General features: G+C 42.3%; 1 protein-coding gene across 8 annotated transcripts in view; it reads left to right on the top strand.

The window, feature by feature from the left end:
* Nucleotides 1-18,109, top strand: part of LOC105182170 (uncharacterized) — a 110,300-nt gene that overhangs the window by 29,578 nt on the left and 62,613 nt on the right. The gene's annotated exons all lie outside the window — the stretch shown is intronic.

Here is an 18,109-nt window from a genome sequence, read left to right as displayed (position 1 = left end):
GCGAGTAACTGCGGAATAAACCAATTAAATTTAGAGCATGCTCTTTTCTTTCATTACGTATTCATTTCTTGAATCTCCAAATCGCTAGTCGCTGGAATCGCTGAAAATTCAACCGTTAAGCCCCCCCCCCCCCTCTCTCAGATACTTGACTCGCTTGACAGAGCTCGGCTTTTTTCAGGTAGCCCGAGGAAAAGGAAAAAGTCCAGATGTTCACATGCGGAAGTTTGAAAAGGAGGGCTCTCGGGCGTTTTCGCGTTTACCTGTGTTACTTTACATTTCCGAGACTGCGATCCTCGACATCGGGAGGCTTTGGAATTTGTGAGCGGAAGGATATCTCATCGGGCCGAATTTTGCCAAGCTAGAGACTTACTAATGAGAGCTCGCCTCGGGGCGATTAACCGCTTAGATGGCGCATGCTAACAGTGCGAGACTACCTTCTGGAGATAACGTGACAAAATCTCAGGAAATGTAATTCGTCAGACGAGACCGGAGCGTGTCTGAGGAATCCTGAACCTCGCCGGGATAAAGGCATCCAGGATGCAAGTAGAACGACCCGGGTCTCCGAAGGATGCAGCGGGAATGTTCTCGAGAAATTGCAACTCTCTCTGGCATGGTATTGCGCATGAAGAGATCCTCGAGAGAATCGCGGACCGGACCACGACGTTCTACCTTTAACGTAAATGCATTTTCTCTTCTTGTAAAAAAGACGCAAAGCCGCAAGACGATCGGCGAAGCTCGTGGATTAGATTCTCGTAATATTCAGCGGGTCGGCGCTGTCGAGTCCTCCCCGTAATGCTTGTTTCATAAATGAACGAAATGGCTTGGAGAAAATCAAATTGCTACATAAATATACCAAGTTAAATGTTACATACGCAGAATTCACATGTAACACGTTATTACTCTTGAAAACATTCTTTTATTTTTATTTTCGTATTATTCGTATATTTCGCCTTATACTCGTTATATTTCTACAAACTTGGCTGGGATAATGGATAAATATCGCAAAGGGCGAGCGGAAAGTCCGCCCTTTCGGCAAAGTCTGCCGGTTCTTGCGTGCACCACCTCGTGAAACGTCCTTCAAAACGGCAACCATCGACAAACTCGTCGATGGCAAATTTAATTCGGCAGAGTAGTGACTATATGCGCGAGACCCAAAGACCCAAAGACTTTCCCTGACTGCGTTTCATATTGGATTTGCATTCGAGCTTCGTCGCTTTAAAGACTTTGCCGACTTTTTCAGAGACCTTCGAAATCGGCCAAATATCTCGCGCGCGAGAGTAGCTGTCCGATAGAAACTCTCTTTTTATGATCCGCTTAACTTTCTGACTTTCGACAACTCTAAATTTGTAAATTCAACGGATCGCTGAAATAAGTATTTTCCGAAGGAAAGATAGCACTTATCGGGCGAAAGAGAACTCTGGAAATCTTTATGCTGCGTACACAAGTGAAAACTTATCTTTCGGAATAGAGATATTTACACTGAATCCCTTTTTTCCCTTTTTCTTGCCGAAAGAATCCGATGTAAAAGAGATGGAATTGTTTGCCCTGGGATCTTCCTGACTTCTCGTTTCTCATCTTCCAAATTCAGAGATTTAAGAAACTTTTAAAAGTGGTGTCGGAGATTTGCTCGCGACATATTCCTTCATATCATATGTCATAACACATTAACACACGCACGCACATGCACACACACACACACACATTACGCGATATTTCAAAATACTTATTCTCCTCTTTTGATATTCACGGTACACGTCAACAAATACAAAACTCCCGCGATGACAGCTGCAAAATTGCCCCTTCCTACGAGCAGGGAATCTTTCAGCTACTTTGTGTTTCATTCTCAACTTTATAATCTTCGAATTTCCAAAGTTACCGCACGCCAATCCCGCTCTCTCGCTTTTCTCCGATGCTAGTTTCACGTTTAACTTTCCATCCCCAAAACATTTCCGAAAGGATCGCTTCGAGCGGTCCATTGGTCGCGCAACTTTTTCGCTCTCATCGCGAGCTTTCGGAATCTCGCTGTCATATTTATTCGCGGGCTCGCTCGAGTTCTCGGCAAATAATTCTTAAATCACCGTATCGCCGAGCGGACGGACGATTAGCTCACGATCGAGTGCGCGCTATCGAGCGCGTTTTCGTACTCTGGCGGTCGCGGAGGGTGAACCTCCGTCCGTGAGAACTCGCAGCCAACTTAACGAGTATAATACGTGTCAAAGTTCTCTCTCAAAGCGGCCGCACCTGCAGCTTCGTTATACGAGCGCGGGCTCGAACTAGGCGGCAACTTGCCGCTAACTTGCCGGCAAAGTGCGTGATCCGGAGCTGCAGCGCTAAACTACAAGAAGGAAACGAGCTTACCCGCTTACTTACTTATACACCCCGGAAATACCGTAGTTGCTCCGCCGAGCATTTTTACGCCCGGGGTCAGAGTTTCGTCTTCTTCTTATAAGCCTGGGTCGCGCCTTTACGCCGCGATATTTCCTAGATATTGGACGCAACACACACACCTGCTAGCCTGATCACGAGACGCGCGCTATTGTTATAGTTATTATTTATCATCAAATTGGACGTCTCTTGCCGTCGCATCGGCCTCGCCTGTGTCGCAGTCGCTCGGAAGTTCGTGCCGTTCGTGCGGAGGGAACGTTGAGAGAATGAATGATTCGAATTATTCGACAAGACTCGAATCTACTTACTCGAGGACTTCACTTAACCTACTTCTCCTCTCGCATCAGCCTTTAACCTCTTGGCCCTCATCGCGACTTTCTTCAAAGACGCTCCGCGAAATGCATCGAATCGCAGAGGCAGTCTGTTGCCGCGGAGTGCATGAAATTGCCGTGTATGTGTCGGAGGCTGCGTTATAAAAGATTCAAAGTGCCTCTCCCGTGAGAGAGTCGACATTAAAAGCAAGCTACTCGAGAGAATATAACAGAAGTATTCGCGAGAGATCGAGATATCGACTTTTACTTTATTTCGCGTGTGTGCGCGCCCGCCGTAGTCTTTAATTTTCAATTCGTATCTACAATTGAAGATCCTCCCGCTGAACATGCGGGGGCCGTCATATTTTTTAAGTGCTAAAACTTGTAGCCTCCAAGTTGCAAAGTTTTCAGCTCGTTAGTTTTATCAACAAAGGGAACTCTTATTTATACTCGCGCAGTATTCTCTCTCGAAGCGAGCGGTGTAAATAATGAAACATCGATAATTATTAACAGTCTCTCCTCTTTCCTTCATCTGCTTAAGATATCGATAATTTACAATTTTACATTACATTCTCCGCATAATAGTCACATCACAAAATTATTGAATATATTATATATATATATATATATATATTTATATATTAATATATTTAATATTATATATATATATATATATATAAATTAGAAGCCTCTATTAAAATTGCCGATTTATACTAATTCTTCCTCCCATTATGTGAGAAAAGAGGAGAATTCGGGGCCGACAAATGCGGCATTAATTTTCAAATTCGCCGGTATTTTGCGAAATGTCCGATTCCACGATTCTCCATATTTCCATCTTCCGCGTCGCGTGATTTCAATATTCGGGAATTTTCCAATTTACCGGCCAGTGGTTTTCAACGGGACGCACGACGAAAGAATCAAATCACACACGGCGCGCAAACAGACGTTCCGTCCTGGCGGATTCGGAGTCTTGATCTTGGCGGCGATCTAAATGAGTTTCCGCGGAAGCGCGTTGAATCGATTAAACACGGCGCGCGAGACGGCCGGATGATTGAAATATCGAGTAAAAGCTAGGGCGGATTCTCCGCACCTGAGTCCGCCACGCTGCGTTGCGGCGGGGGTATTCGTTACGAAGAAGAATCGTTACGAGGAAGCGTTAAACTATCGCTTAATAGTCGGCAGGTTCGGCGGAAGCGCCGCTTACATAACCATCGCCGTATTTACGCGAGCAACATGGCCCGATAAAAATAAAAACGCCCGCCCGCATTCTCGTCGTGCTTTTACGACACTGCGGATTAATAATGCGGAGCGATTTACCATGGCGGAATGTCAGCGCTCCTGCTCCGCTCCGCTCTTTAAGCCGCGTTCCACGCCGCTTACATAATAATCAACGGACGAGAAGTCAATGATCAGGCGTGTTAACATCCGCGTTCGCGAGTGCTCCTCGAGAACACGCGCGGCTTCTCGTCGTGCGAATATCGTTCGGGTTTTGTCGCGTTTCCCGACTGAAATCGTTTTTGAACTTCTCGGGATCCGCGATACGCGGGACCCGCCTCTCCTTCCTTCACTTTCTGATCGATGTCCTATAATTATTATCGCACAAATACCGAGCACGGTGCTGGACTATATTTGACGAGTTACGGCTCTGTTGTTAACATCACCGGCAAAATATCATGGTTAATAACGATCATCTTTATATTAAATATTATCCGCAGCAGTCTCAGCATTCTCCGTGAGATTTATTTCATAAAATACGCAAAATACCGTTCGCGCGCAATATTCGCCGAAACGGGAATATCTCGCCCTTCTTTGCAACGTAGGAATTCTGAAATGGACGTTGCGGAGTTATCACTTCTTTCTTTATTACTGTTTCATAATCCTTATCTGGTATTCGTGTTTTGAGCCGCCTCTCGCGGTGTTTCCGGATGCGAGCGGAAGGCAGAAAGCGCGGGAAGAAAAGCGAGAGAGGGAAAGAGAAAGAGAGAGAGAGAGAGAGAGAGAGAGAGAGAGAGAGAGAGAGAGAGAGAGAGGTTTGCGGCGGCAAGAGGGAAAAGGGAGGGCAGCGGGAGGAGGAGGTGAAAGGGGGTGCGGAGAGCGATATTGATTTTGCAGCAACAAACCGGCGGCGGCCGCATTTCATAGCCTACCAGACGTAGCCAGACGCACGTTCGACGTGCCATGGCGGTCTTCGTTAAAAAGCTGCGAGTCCCGCAGGAAGGGTTAGTCCAAGGCGAAGGCCTGATAAGCCACACCCTTCGAGACCTGCGACCTTATCACCTCTAAGGTTAGGCTTTATCGAAGTTTACGGGTCGGCGAATACGCGCCGGAGTCTTCCGGACGATTGCGAATACGCCGGCTTTTACGTCGACTAATGCGCAAAATCGCACCCTTTTCCTCTTCTCTCTCTCTCTCTCTCTCTCTCTCTTTTTCGCTGTAACATTTCTTGGTGTTGCAAAAGAGAATTAAAAAATTATATATATATATATATATATATATATCATATATACATACTCGAGCGCGTGCGCGTGTATGTGTATATACTGGGTGTCTGAGACGACCCGTACACCCCTTTTCTTTCAAAGACTAAGCATTTTGGGAGAAACGTTTTAGACAAAATGATGAATTTGATGATTTTGAAATTTCCAAAAGTCGATAGGTTAACAAAAGTTAGAGCACTATTATAACAATATATTCTTGAGACCAAATAGAATAGAAAAGTCTAGCATTATTTTTTCTTCCGACAAATAGTTAGCAAGATATCGTAAGTTAAATATTGAAAAATTACCAAGTTTTCCTTAAATATCTAAAAAAATATTAGATAAATAAAAGAATGTTTCGGACAAAAGTTGCTCAAATTAATTGGTGGAAAAAGATGACGTAATAAAAGATTTGGATTTCTATTTAAGAAAAGTAATGATCAGTGAATATCTCGAAAGTGACACCATCTGTAAACAAACTGATATAATTGTTTTATGTTCCCCTTAAAGCCATACAACTTTTCTCTGATACATTTTTTTCTAAAATGTCGCGTTTACAAAATAATCGAAGTGGACGGGTGGTCAGATATATCTGGTATATGTGTGTATGTACGTATGTATATATATATATATGTATATGTATCTATATATGTATATATATATATATACATCTATATATGTATCTATCTATCTATCTATATATATATATAATGCAAATTTTCAAGTTATCAATTGAAAGAGCCCTCAAATATGGTTATTTTTAATCATTAATAATTTAATGATTATTGCGATTTTTGCAAAATAATACATAATTTCTCTTCTCAGTTTGATCTGATTAATCTGATTCACACTTTTCCGTTTCCAAAAGATCCCGAACATTCTATATATATATATATACATTTTGGCGATAAAGAAAGCTGCAATCGCAGGTTCTATTTCGTTCGTTTAATCTTTCCACTCTCTCGACGTCGCCGATTGATGTGCATGGAAGCAAAATTCCCAATCTCCGCTTTAGAAATTTTGCGGCAAAGTTGCAAAGGCGTCTGCTCCGTACAGATATATATATGAGGTTGCCCGGGTCTTTTCCATTAAAAAATTGAAATAGGAAGGGGGTAAACATTAGTTTTATTACATGTTCTCTACATGTGGAAACGATGTGTAACGCGAGAGACAAAGAATAAGATCGTATTCAAAGGACAAAATTAGTCTCGAATACATTTCATAATTTTTGAACAGAGATGAAAATAATTCCATGCAATTTTTTCCATTTTCATAGTTACGGTGCGTATGGAATTTTGAAATCACATTTAATCCACATAGAAGAGTTATTCTTCTGGGTTTTGCAAATAACAAGCAACAAGCTAATGTTTTTAAAATGTTCAGATAAACTTTAAAAGCATATGATTATAAAATGCAGGGTAGCCCACGTAACTATTTATAACTTGATATCTCGCAAACTATTTCATCGATTTTAAAGCTTTACAGGTCTTGAATCGCGTGGGTCTGAGCGATCTTTAAACTTGAATTGAGGTTAGCCTCCTAACCCCGTTTGTGAGGAGCGTGTGGGGGAGGGAGGATTGGGATAGGCATTAATTTTAATTTCTACACAAAATTACGGTGTGAAGTTTCGACTTGTACCTACATGAAGCGCTCGCGAATAATCACACGAAATGAAAATCACAACACTCTGCTCTAATTTATCCAATTTATTAAATATCCAAAATGTCCACCACGGACTTGTAAAAATTTATTTATCCGAATTAACAAATTATTCTTAACGTTTGATAACATTCCGGGAGTTACTGAAGCGCAAACACCTTCGCTTCATATTCTCTTTCGTCGCCGGGGGTTAAAAATATAACTTTCTTCTTCAGAAAGAAATATAAATAAACACTGTTATACATTAAGTTCTGTACTTTCATTAAGTTCAACTCAAGTATTCATGAAAATCTCTTCAATTTCGAGCTACTATTTATGCAGTAACATTATGAAAATCATAGCTATGTTTGTGTGTATGTGTGTGTCTGTGACACGAAAGTAAATATATCATTAATATTATTTCTCCTAGCCGGCACCATTAGACTTTTATGTAGCCCTTTTGTGATATGGATTGAAGACGCCTCATAGATTCACAGAATTCAAGAGTTAAATCGTTAAAATCGATGAAATAATTTCCGAGATATCGAACTATAAAAAGTTTTGTGAGTCATTCTGTATAAACTTCAATTTTTTTAAAGTGTACCTTTTTCCACTGTATTGTGCATTATCACAATTATTTCATAACATAAAAACATTTTCTTTTCTCTCCCTCCGCCTCCCTCCTTCTCTCTCTCTCTCTCTCTCTCTTTCTCTTTGTCTCTCTAACCTGCCTCTTAAAATAAAATGTGTAACGCAAATTTCAGATGAATTTTTTGTCGAATATTTTCAGCTGAAAGATTCGAGTAAACATGTTTAATAGAGAGACCGCACAAAAACAGCTCCCCTGTGACGTCATTTCAACGTAAGCTTTATCTATAAACTCATGAACAAAGGCGTCTCCCTACGAATGTTTCGAAAATATTTTTAATGCCTGCATAAATAAACGAAGTTTTCGCGGGAAAAAGTTCTTACGGAATTAAAATTAATTCTTTCATTCGAATGCTGCTTCACAATGCCGGGCGCTCTTTTTTCATCGCTTTGTCGGAAATATGATGTGATGTTGTAAAATGCATAGCAGCCGGGCTTTATTAACGATCGCACGCGCGCACGCGTGACGCGCGCTCCTCGTGTAGCGATACGCGCTATTGTCTCGCTGATACACGCGCGATGTAATACAAATCGCAGCATAATGGAAGAATAGTGGCGCAGAAGTCAATGCCGACCGCTTTATCGCTTTATTATAAACGCCAGACAAAGGGGATTTATGCGAAGAGGCCGTCCTGTCACTGACGGGAATTTTTATCCAAATGACGCGCCGCGTCGCGTCAATGCGTTCCGTCATTACCTATTTTACCTATCTTTTTCTTTTTTCATGAGTAAACATCACAGAGACATTTTTTTCGCGCACGGTTAATCTCTCAAAACTGCACATTTCGGTGAATAAAACGCGCTTACACGGAATAATACTGCTGGTATTTTGGTATTTTTTTCCTTTTTTATGTCCTATTTCCTTTCTATTTCCAATGGTGCAGTTTCATTTAAAAAAAACCAATTACACTTACAATTACAGCGTCAAATGTCGCGAAGCTTATTTCTTTCGATTTGCCTCTCCATATTTCGGCATTGAGATCCACTTGGCAAAAGTGATTCAGAGGAACAAAAATCTCACCAACAACAATCGGGTATCACCGAGGCGCCGCCAGGAAGGATGATTACTGTCGATCAGAGGAAATCACGTGATCAAAGGCCGGTTGGTAAGCGAAACACGTTCCGTCCGTCAACAGAGATCCTGCCGGTCCACTTTGGCGGAGTCCTTGTCCGACATCCTTGCGTGGACAACGTGATGACACTACACAGCGTCTTCGTCTACACATCGATCGACGTCGACCCGGCGATGTGTATTAACGTCCACGTCCAAGAGCAACGTCCGTGTCTACAGCCACGTTCACGTAGAAACTCTAATTGACGGGGCGACCGGTCGCGAAATTCTCGAAATAGAAGTAAAGCGGTTAATAAGCATAGGTAGAATATCTAATTTTCCCGGCTTCTCCCGGCGACGCACGTAATTTCGGCACAATTAATCGCGCACCGCTTTTAAGGCTAAAAAGCGGCGCTCATCAGAAAATTATCAAGCTCTCTTAAATCGATTACCAGCTAAAAAGCACTTAGTGGCAGCCATTTCTACGCTAATAGGCGGACTTGCTTTAGCAACGACGGAGTGGAATTGGAAAAAAGAGATAATTAGCAGCAATTTATTTTTCCCTAACAGTTTTTCCTCCAACACTTTTTAATAATAACGCGTTTTCAATAATTACACTCGAACGCGAGTAAGATATCGAAGCCGATCGATTTTTCATGCCTAAAGCTTTCCTCTCTCTCTCTCTCTCTCTCTCTCTCTCTCGCACAAGAGGTATCGATGGAGGGAGAAAGATTTTTCGGGAAAGCACGTAACAGTGAAGAGCGATATGCTTGCGCGTATGCGTGTGCGCATGCATGTGTCGAAAATAATTGCCTGTTGAAATGTAATTTATAATTCGGAAGCACCGGAAAATCGCCGTGTAATTCGCGTGACAGCATAAGCCTCTTTAATTTGCGAATTTCGCAAGCTTAAGCGTTTTCCAGGACGCGTCGGCAACGAGGTGCGTTTTGGTTCATAGATTTTCCAATCCGCGGAGGTCCTCCGCGCGTATCCCGGCGCTAATAAATTTTCGCCGGTATGATGAGTCCGGTGGTCTCTCCATTAAAATAAATCTATCGGATGCGCGGGAATCATACAGGCGCGCTCGCTCGCGACGCGATGAGTCGTAAACGCGCGCTGCGAACCGGAAGCGTTGGGCGGCCAGCGGCAAGAATCGAAGCTGCGCGGGTGTCTCGACAGATTTGTTGATGCTTTCTGATGTTGCCGACAAAAGGGATCGAAAGCGAGCCGAGAGAGGAGGATCGAAGAGGTCCTCGCCGATTTATTTCCCGTCAATACGCCGGCCGTTGTTTATCATCCTCCTCGAGGATGCAAGCCTCGCACAGACTCTCGACCGGATGCGGCGATCTATTTTCCATCGTAGGCGGGATGCGAAACGATGGCGGGATCGTGAAAAATAGCCGCGATAAATAAACGAATAAATAAGCAGAGGGTAGTTATGTCTTTGCAAAATTCAGCGCATGAAAAATGCAATATTCGCGGGATAAATTTGTCGGCCGGTCACTAAAAGGATTTGCTTAAAACGCTCAAAATATTTCCATCGTTCGAAATCACGTTTGTTCCCCTGTGTATTATTATCCTTTATGCATTATCGACGATCCCGATTATGTGTGTGTGTGTAAATTGATGCGGGAGATACGATGAGGTGACGTTCACGGCAAAATCAATAAACGTAGATCAAGAAACGTAGAAATAAATAAATTGTATGCAACATACAAAAGCTGGTCCGGGGTAGCCATGATTTATGAGGACACGCGGAGTATCTCGAGGTCCTGCTGAACAGTTGGGTTGAATAAATCGTGTCACGAGCAAAACTGTCGGCGAGTGTGTACTGTTTCTTGGAAATTTTTCCGAAACGCAAAAGACAAGTGGAGCTGGAGCGCCTCTTTATGCGATTAACTTAATCAGACCAAACGCTCATATCTCGATTCCGATTGGATCGGAACGAGTAAATCAGCGATATGGATCGAAACGAGATTTCGCACAGACTACTCGGAGATATCGTCATCCGGAAGCACAGTTCCATCCGGAAGGAATCAATGTCAGCATCGGATTAACTGTTCTCGAGATGCAACCTAGAAAGCATGGAAGCAATCCTCCTTTATTCCTGTCCTTGATCACACCGTACACCAAGGCATCGTCCTTTCTTCACTTCGACTGCTTCCTCCCGTCATTCGCTGACTTTGCAATCTTTCTCTGATTGTAGTATAGTTTGAATTTACCGCCCGACGTGTGCAGGACGTTTACGATTTTTACGGCACAGGTAAAAATGTGTCGCAACGTTTCCGAACTGGACGGGTGTTTCGACATTCTTGCTCGGCGATGTTAAACTTGGCAAGAATTCTTTGATTAACTTTCCGCGCGCGGACTTTTCTCTTTGAGAAAATTTAGATCCGAGCGTAATTACTGGGACATTTGACGTGGAAGATCACATCGCAGCGACGAGGAAGCTTCGAATGTGCGAGTTGATAATGAAAGCTTCATTTCCTTTTTAAATGGATTCCAGGGGATTTTGCATTAAGAGAATTAAAGCAAAAGCCTTTTCCTTTTCTCTTTCGAGGGAGCTGATTTTTCACATTTCCATACTCGGTTGTCAATTTTTAATATATTCGCGAAGAATCAATCTACTGCGACGTGTTCCCTTTGAAAATTTACAGCGCCTGGATAAAATATTAATAATTAATCTTTTTGATCGATTGTGCGTGTGTGTGAGATTTGAGCAAAAGTCATTCGATATATCGACGCTCTCCGAGACGTATATGGCCGTTGCCTGGAAATGTCCTGGAAAAGCACAGCAGGGCGGAAACGCTGGAAAAGGGTACGCGGCAGCCAATTTTTGTGAGTGCATCTTGAAATAATCATAGCTTCAAGTAAGTGAAGTTCCTCGTATCCGCTATGTTCCGTACATACAGGTTGATCCAAAAGAAAGTTCGTGCCGTGGCATAGAGTATCCAATACGCAGAATAATTTATGCATATCTCTGCGACTAATTTAACGTCGGGTCTAATAATGATGCTAACTTGCACACAACACAATTTACGATACTCTTTTATGCAAAATATCTGAACTTTTATGTTATGAATTTTTAAATAAGAGAATTTTTTAGGATATATTTTATGCAAATATTAAAAGCAAAATGTTTTTAAACGATTTCGCGAATGGTGAAGTACGATCGTGTGATTGTGTAGGGATCGAGTGTACTGTGCTTCAATTAATCATAATTCTAGTCTCTTCCAAATCTTCCAAATAATGAAAGATTACACGCAGACGCGTGTGGGAGAGCGTGCGAAGGAATTACTTTGCATTTTGCGTCGCTGTGTTAACTTGTAGCGAGACAGAAGTTAGCGATATGATTAGTCTCGGCTCGACATTCGCGCCATTGCGAACGCGCAAGTGCGCCAGCACTTGCTATCGCGCCGGCGTACTACGTTTGTTTCACGCTATACTTGTTTCTGCAATTGAAATGAATGACCGGAGTAGCCGAGGCGACCGCGTGGTCAAAGTGACCACGTGGTCGAGGCGACCACGCTTGTCTGGACGGTGGAATGGGGGAAGACGCAATATCGTGCACAATCGTCGAAAGCTCCGCTTCCAGACGTCGTAGCGACTCGAAAGAAAAACCGCTGGGAAGAGGAAATTATCGCGCTTAGTAGGAGGGATTGATCAGCACGTTATTTAAATGTAAAAGTATCGATTTTTACGTTTGCGTTAAAGTGGAAATTAATCTATATCGATGGGGAACCTTGGTTTTGGGAAATCTGCGATGAGATTTGGAAGTAAGGGGAATAATAATAAATATTAATATAATGCTAATAGATGTGAATGTGTAATGATAAATATTTATGAAATATCATTGTGCACGCAGTTGGAGGAGAAAGGAAGCATGTCCGTAACTTGGAACACTGAAAACGCGAAGGGGTTGAATCCCCAATGCCGCTTGAAATCGCAGTTCGCGGAAGTCGGGCGTGAATTTCCGACGTTCGATTCGTTGATTCCTTTATCGTGCGGCTTTTTCATTAGAATTACAAACAATCGCCTCGAGAATGCTTTTTAATCCCGACCAATAATGCGATCGAGCTCACTCCAGCTCCGGCGTCTTCCAAGCTCGAATGGAGGAGACCCTCACCCTCTTTTGTCCCCCCTCTCGAGTTCGACCCTCTTTGTGCTCCATCCTTCTCTTCCCTTCCTCCCGCTGTGCTTTACTCTCTCTCTCTCTCTCTCTCTCTCTCTCTCTCTCTCTCTCTCTCTCTCTTCCTTTCGTTCTCTCGCCCTCCCGAGACCGCCGGTAGCGATGCTCTCTCGTCGCTTTTTAAAACAATCGGCGCTCGTAAACAACGTCATTCCCAGCCTTTTGTTTCCGCCGCCATCTTGCAGTGAGCTGCAGTTAACACGCTGGTTGTTACTACACGGACAATTATTTTTATCGCTCGCCACCGTCGTATTTCTGGCAACAGCGGCTTTTCAAATATTCGCACATCACAACGCAACAGTATAATCTAAACCATACTGCATCCCTTTACCCTTTACCCCCTTCCCCAATTTAGGTTTTCCAGCAACTAATGTTTTTACTTTAATTAGAAAACTAGAGAGAGAGAGAGAGAGAGAGAGAGAGAGAGAGAGAGAGAGAGAGAGAGAGAGAGAGAGAGAGAGAGAGAGAGAGAGAGAGAGACATTGTATTATAATAAATAGATGTCATCTTTTACTTTTTATATAAGTTTAAGTATCTTCCATTTTTGCGAAAAATTTGTACAGATTATTATAAAGAAAGGATTCAGGACTTTAGAGACAGATAGTATTCACAAAATGGAAGAAGAAAGTCTTAATGAACATGGGTAAAAAAATTAATATTGTCGGAGTTACGAACAGTTACTTATTTTAATTAAAGCAAGTGACTCGCTTCTGCTGCACGGCCATACATGAAATGCCTTTTTGCAATTTCTTGATTAGAATAATACGACGTCATTCTTACCGTACCGTGAAAACTTTATGATGGCTCTCTGCAACTGTTCATTGTTCACGAGAATATGTAACTAACAATTGCTCGCTGAAGCGTGTGTAGAAATGGGAAGAAAATAGATGTTTGTTTACACTTCAAGCAGGAGCAAAGGAGCTTTTTTAAGGATTCCTTTGAAACATGATACTTCATTCACCAAAATGACGTAGATAGACAAATTACATCAGAGAATACAAAAGTACCAGAAGTCACTTGTTTTAACTAAAATAAATAATTGTTCATAAGTCTAATAGTATATATATATATATATATATATATATTCGGGATCTTTCGGAAACGAAAAATTGTGAAAATTAATCAGATAAAACTGAGAAGAAAAGTCATGTGCCAAAATTTTGCAAGAATCACAATAGTTATTAAATTATTAATGATTGAAAATCATTAATACATCACATTTAGAGGTTTATTTAATTGATAATTTGAAAATTTGTGTATTACTTATTTGCAAAATGATAAAGGACTTTTTTCTTTAGAATGACCTAATTTACAATTATATGACGGATATTGTGCTTAGCGACAGGTTCAAGATTCAGGATTCAAAATTCAATATATACTCATATCTATCGCTAAATAGAATAGCCAACATATAATTGTAGATTAAGTTATCCTGAACAAAAAAGTTCCTTACCATTTTGCAATTAAATACGCAAATTTTCAAGTTATCAGTTAAAAGGCCTCTAGATATATATATATATATATATATATATGATCAATCATTAATAACTTAATAACTATTTGTGCAAAATGCTATTTGACTTTTCTTCTCAGGTTGATCTGATTAATCTTCAAAATTTTTCGTTTCCAAAAGATTCTGGACTTTTCCGGTTAATTTTCCGATCTATGTTTATTGAGACTTCTTCCACCATTTTATGAGTATTACCTGCCCTTCAAGTCCTGAACCATTTTTTCAAACACCCTCTATCTCGCGCTGGACATTTCTTTTGGAGGCATTCTATTTGTGCGCTGTCTTGATTGATATGCTCTCAATACATTCGTTTCTTGGCTTATTTCTCTAATGGTAGTCCCGATTTCCGCTGAAACGATTTTATTCCCCGGCCACGTGTGGTCGAGTCAATCGAGAAATTGTTATCGCCGTCGCTGCTGTTGTTACTTCCAGACGACCTGGGCGATCTGGTTGGCGGTCGTTCCGCGCGAGAGCTTTAAAGCCTTGGAAAGAGTAGACGAAAGCTCTTAGCATGTCGGGGTCGGTTAGCGGTGAACGCTAAATGGAGCTCGACGATTTAAGAGCGGCATGCAATCACGTGAAACGCGATTATTTGTCGCAATGTCGCGTTAGGAAACTCCCGTGAAAATGCGAATTCGGAGAACACATCATTCTGCGCGATGAATTTGTTACCGGAACAGGGAGAACTCTAGTTACGCTCTTTATGCCGAATTGCAGGACATACCCGAAAAGAGTATTCTCTTTGTAAAGTGATTTTTCCCATAGTCTCATATTCTAAGTGAAGTCTTTTGTAAAAAAAGGATTCTTCTTTCGATAAAGCGATTAAAGTGAATCATTCATTTAAAATTTATTAGATATTATTCTAACTGTTTTCCTCTTATTCCAAGAGGATTTCCTCTTACATCAATTAATTTTCCTCTTATAAGAAGAGGAATATGTTGATTCGAATGTTCTTTTGTTCAGTCATGCTCTATCTTCAGATATGAACGAAAAATTAATCTTATGCTCATAATCAGAATAGTCAGAATATTTGGAACGCTTATTAAAAAAGGTATGTATGTTGCTGTAACATATAACAAAGATAATTTACTCATATTTGGTCAAGTACAGTTTATAATCTATTGCAAAAAATCGAATAATATATTCTTTCTTTTAACAGTGTTTCATACAATTGGTTATGATGAACATCTTTGTAGTTGTGAAATCCATAACAAAACTGATTGGAAATTTATTTGTTACGATGATCTTATTTCATTCGTGCCTACTTATTGTAGAACTGGAACCAGAAGTATACATCTATACACATGTATTACTTTTCGATATATATTATAATAATTTTTTCAAATTAACTAGTATAACCAGTAAGAATAAAGTACAGTAGGAATAAATAATAATCCTCTCAAAAAAAGATTAAATGATCTGTGTATAACAGGAAATTTATATTAAAATCAATAAGATTTGCATTATACACATAATACCTCTAACTTTAAGAATAACGTGCTTATAATATTTTCCTCTTAATCTCAGAGGAATTCTCTTGAGGTTATATATATAAAAATAAAATCCTTTAAAATTTAGATGATTTCGCTTATTCTGAAATTACTTTTTTTTCTTTTTGGGTGGCACACGGAAGAAATGGAGTTTGATTTCGAACGAAATTATATACTCGTATTAAAACGGAGATGTCTAATAAATTGAGCCACTGATTTGATGATTAACGTTAAATCGGAGAAGTGCGATGTTCGCTTGAGCTGTGTACGCGTAAAGTAACAACAGTGCCTGGAAAGGCGACTGCGTTATCTCAATTATGTGTTTGTGCTTATTTGACATTCGCTGTAATTAGATCGCAGAGATAACGACCCGCAATTTAGATGCATTAACGGGATTAACCGAACGGGATTCGAACATCGCTCGAAAGTTCCTGCAATATTTAATCAGAGTCGCGGTAATGCGTGCGCAAACCGCCAGCGCCTTCTTCCCGCATAGAACAAACATCGTCTCTCCCGCGTTCATCCTCTTAAGGGGTTTGTTCAGACGCTGAAACGCGGCTTGCCTTTTAATTTCGCGACGGCGATTCCGGAATCCCGTCGCGATTCCGACGAAGGACTTCCGAGGATTAATGGCGGCCGGCTGGAGGGAGGAGGCTGTTGAACAGCGACGATTAAGCGTCGTCGCATAAGAATGCATCCGGAGCGCATAATAATCCCGGACGATGCCTCATCGCGGCAATAAATGTCTCGCCGGGCGACGCCCGGCGCGTCGCGGCATTGAAGAGAAAAGGTGGTTAAATTGAAATTACCAGCCGTGTCCCTCGAAGGGCTAAGACCCGCAGCTAGACCCGCTATCACTCCGCTGTCTGGGTTAAACCTCTGTAAACAAGGAGCAGCGGCGACGAAGAGAAACCGGCTAACTCATTGCGGCTGCCGTCCGTTAATCACTCCGATTACTGGATGTCGTTTTGCGAAGTAATCCCGTTGTTGTAGACGAGTCACAACGACGACTGCTGAGCGACACCGGAACGGGAAGAGGCGAAGACGTCAATCGGGACGATATTCTCGTGACAATTACGGCCAACAGCGCGCAATGCGAGAGTGACTCAGCGTTCAGCCGAAAAGCGGGGAAACGCGGGGGTAATTACTTGCGCATAAATAAGGCCGAAGTTTGCGATTCGGTGTTGCAAAGTAACCGACCGACGGTTAAGTAACGGGAGCCGACGCTTCGCGGCCTTTTAGACTTGAGGAGAGACTTCAATCATCGAAACGGCGTCACCCGTGACTTTATCATTTATCGTCGTTTTAATACGCGAGACCAAAGTCCAACAGGAGAGCGCGGCTTCTTGCGCGAGTTTGCACGCGGCTTTCATTAGCGAGAGTTGCCAGCCGGAAGGCAGAAGCGCGGTTAAAGTTGGGGAGCTGATTGAAGTACCTCGGCGGTTTACCACCTCCGCAGCCCTACCGTCACCCCCGCCTTCCTGTCCCCCCGCCACCGATCCGTTCCTCTCTTCTATTCTCTCTTCGATCGTTTTCTAACTTTTCGAAAAGTGCCCGCGCTCATTAAGCTTCGAGCAAACAATCCCGTCGGAATCCAGTGATCATGGGTTATCCCGCTTGTGAAAGCCACGCCGCCGGCCGCGCGTTTGTGTGAAAGAAGGCGGCCATTTCTCGACCGACCGACCGCGCTGTTGCGAAGCTGTTATTCTCCCCCCGATCGTTCTCCAACTTTTCAGATGTGATCGCTCTCGTTAGAGGTTGCGTGAGCGTAGAACCGTCTTGGGGTTCGAGAATTCCTCGGCCCTCAAAAAGTCTCGTCGAATTTATTCTGGAAAAGGAAGAAGACGAGGAGGAGGAGGAGAAGGAAGAAGAAGAAGAAACGGCCATCGTTCTCGCTACTCCGTTACCCACGAAGCCTGCGCGCTCTGCCGAACGACGATATATACCTCCCGTTTTTCCCCCCAACAAATTGGGAAATAAATTTGGCGACTTTACCTTTAAGGTGATTTGATTTGACAGACGCAGCGCCCGGAAGGGTTAATCAGCGGGGGAAATTACCATTTTTTGCAACAAGAGAAAAAAAAAGTAGCCGGACAAAGTTGGCGAGCTCGAAGGAGTCTCATCGATTTTATAATCTACCCCCTTCGCGCGCGCAGACTATTACTCCCTTCTTCCCGCCTGCTTCAGCCCTCCCCGTTCCTCCTGGTAACTCGACATCCTCCCTGCACACGGCGATGTGCGGCGGGGCAGCGGGGCGATCCTTTTCTTTTTCTTAATGTAGTACGTCGTTGATTCACAGTTAATGAAGCGAGAATGAACGTCGGACAAAAAAACGGCACGTTTCGCAGGAGCGAGAAACGCGCATCGGGAAATTTCCCGTGACGGTCTCGCTGAGATAGGATTTTTCTTT

Source organism: Harpegnathos saltator, unplaced genomic scaffold (assembly GCF_003227715.2).
Source record: "Harpegnathos saltator strain DR-91 unplaced genomic scaffold, Hsal_v8.6 scaffold51, whole genome shotgun sequence".
Classification (NCBI taxonomy): Eukaryota; Metazoa; Arthropoda; class Insecta; order Hymenoptera; family Formicidae; genus Harpegnathos; species Harpegnathos saltator.
This window is presented reverse-complemented; position numbering and strand designations above follow the sequence as displayed.